The sequence below is a fragment of the Sinocyclocheilus anshuiensis genome, unplaced genomic scaffold (genome assembly GCF_001515605.1).
Source record: "Sinocyclocheilus anshuiensis isolate Anshui unplaced genomic scaffold, SAMN03320099.WGS_v1.1 scaffold79, whole genome shotgun sequence".
NCBI lineage: Eukaryota > Metazoa > Chordata > Actinopteri > Cypriniformes > Cyprinidae > Sinocyclocheilus > Sinocyclocheilus anshuiensis.
The window spans coordinates 653,107-656,130 of NW_015548213.1; the positions used below are offsets into that span (position 1 = coordinate 653,107).

The 3,024-nt window shown below is 35.8% G+C and overlaps 1 protein-coding gene across 1 annotated transcript in view; it reads left to right on the forward strand.

Annotated features, from left to right (window-relative positions):
• The window catches only part of pard3aa (par-3 family cell polarity regulator alpha, a), a 500,803-nt gene that overhangs the window by 245,657 nt on the left and 252,122 nt on the right, over positions 1–3,024 (forward strand). The gene's annotated exons all lie outside the window — the stretch shown is intronic.

The window sequence follows — 3,024 nt, forward strand, 5'->3', positions numbered from 1 at the left end:
CGCTCAGAAAACTGTATATCAGAAGTTTAAATTAATATGGTAATCAGAACCAAAACAGATGCTTTTTTAGCAGGTACGAGCTGTAATGGCGCAGCCCTATTCTGGAAAAGGGGGCGGCGAGCAGCAGCTCTTTATTTATTTATTTATTTATGTTGGTTGGTTGGTCAAAAGGAATGATCTTAACCTTTTTATCCTGTTTTTACAATGTTCAGATATTTTAATAGAAAATAAGACAAATATGATTTATTTCTCCACCATGTGGATTTAGGGTTTTCTGTTCTCCCACTGGAGCTTCACTCAATTAAAGAGTCTTCCTTATTCTTCCATTAGTCCATTTATTATTATTTTTTGTTATGATAGTCTTAAAATAGTATTTTAAGAGGTCTAAGAGCACACCGTCCTCTCTCATTTGTTATTTTTCTCCCTCTTTCTCTCTCAAACCCTGATAAATTAATGGATTTCAGAGAACATTTTCCTAATTTCTTCCTCAAGCTGTCATTTTCTGTAGGCCTACTGCCATACATTTTTCTTTTTTTTAGCTTTAAGACTTTGGCACAGTTAAAAATACAATATTTTTATTATCATTCTCTCACATAATCCAAAAATTCGTGCCACATCCGTGATTAATTAGTGCAGGGCTATTAGTGCTCCATCACTGTAATTACTTGATTGTAAGCAGTTTACAACTGAATGTCCTAAAGGCTGAAAGTTTGATTGTAGTCATTCTCCTACAGGAGGCATCAGGTGGGGTTTTGGTTATTGACCCTGGCTTCACTTCTCCTGGCTGTGACCGTACGTCTTGGAACATTTATCCCAGCACATTTATGATAAAAACATTTATCCTTTTTAAAACTCTTTTTTAACAAAAAAGAGGCACAAGCTGAACTACATTTGTGTTGTCATGCCACAAGTGTTGTTTTATTGAGCATAACTTGCTTTGGTGCTGGAATATTGCGTTTAACCTCTTGAAAAATTCCCTTTTCCGGCACAACCCATGAACACGACATATCCCAGATATGATATAAGTGAACGCAGACAGTCCTGAAGGCTACAAATGTATCTCCAGATAAAAATACGTGTCCGGCCTATCAGTCTCTCTATCTCCCCCACTGCCTTTTCTTTTACCATTGCAGCCGCTGTTGGGATGATAAGGTCAACCTTACTGATCCCTGTGTGTCCCGGCCGTTACTCTTTCTCTGCACTTCTCCTGCATCTGCATCTGCCTATTCGTATTCATTTGGCAAGCCCAAAAAGGTCATTTTGTGGACAGGGAGCAAATTGCTGCGCATACCCCGTGTCTGAGGCCCTAACTACATTTTCCAGGATTTACTAACGTCTGTGGCGAGCTGTAAAGCTCAATTTGCCTGATGCATGCGCACATCAAGACCTTTCAAAGCTGGGTTTGAAGGGAGTTGGCCTGCTTCTGAATGAGGAAAAGCAAATGTCTACAGCGTGCGTTGTGGAGGAGCTGGCGTGACGACCCGAGCATGTCATGTTTGGGCCCGCTAGATTTGTAAAGCGTGTGCCGCTGAAACACACGGGGCTAAATCTGAAGTCACGCTGCGGTTGTGCCGTGCACACAGATGGGTTTGAAACGTTTAATTAGGGTGGCCTGTGCTGCCATATGCTTGGGCTTTGCCTGTGTAATTTGTATTTGTGCACACAGGCGGTCATGGAACACTGTTTTTTTTTCCTCTATAACCTTAAAAGACATAAAAATATCCATCTGATGGATTTCAGATTAGTTATTAGATACAGTAGACTTGAGCAGGACTGTAATTTTACTGCGGCCAATATGCCATCCATGTCAAATATAGAATTCATCAAACGTTTGCAACACTTTAGCTGTTTTTCAAAGAAATTAATACTTTCATTGAGCAAGGAAATTGATCAAAAGTGACAGTAAAGGCATTTAAAATATTACAAAAGATATCTGTTTTAAACAAATGCTGTTATTTCAAACTTTTTATTCATCAAAGAATTCTAAAAAAATAAAATAAATAAAATGCATCACAATTTCCACAAAAATATTCAGCAGCACAACTGTTTTCAACATCGCTAATAATCAGAAATGTTTCTTGAGCAGCAAATCAGCATATTAGAATGATTTCTGAAGATCATGTGACACTGAAGACTGGAGTAATGATGCTGAAAATACAGCTGCGCATCATAGAAATATATTACATTTTACAACGCATTCACGTAGAAAACAACTGTTTGGAACTGTAATAATATTTAGCCTTTTTAATTAATAAAAATGCAGCCTTGGTGATCATACTTCTTTCAAAAAACAAAATAAAACTAAATTTTTTTCTGAGCATATAAGAGTTTTAAGATAAAGAAAAATAAAAATCCTATAAAAATCTAGTTTAAAACACTTAAGTTATTAGTAGGGATGCACGATATTGGAGTTTTGCTGATATCCGATATGCCGATAATTTTCAACTCATTTTAGCCGATAGCCAATGCCGAAACCGATATATGATTGTTTAATTTTGGTTAGTTTTTAACAAGAACATATTTGTTAGAATTAAATAAACAATAATAAAGTTATTGACAGTAATATATAATAATATATACATGTATACTACATACTTTTATAATGACAGTACATTGAATATTTGAAAATAACTATAAATAAACTATATATTAATCACTGCATTTTTTTTTTCAGAAAGATGCAGTGGTAACCTTAACATTTTATTTTATGGTTTAAAATTTGTAAATGGTCAAAGGGTGTGAACAGAGTTCTGATTGATGACTTAAGACTGTTCTTATTTTCAAATTATCACTCAGAACTTGCTGATGTTTCACAACAGGCTCAATCTCTGAGGAAGTGAAGTATAGGAGGGAAAAGGAAGATGGAGAGCATTCCTATTCAGATTATGCTTATTGCTCTGTGCTCAGAACTGTAATTATGCCCTAGTATTTGTCTCGATGACTTGTGTAACAGGGTCATAAAATTAGGGCACATGTTGAAAATAAACAAATCAAAAATAGAAGTGTCTCTGGTTCCTTTTGAGG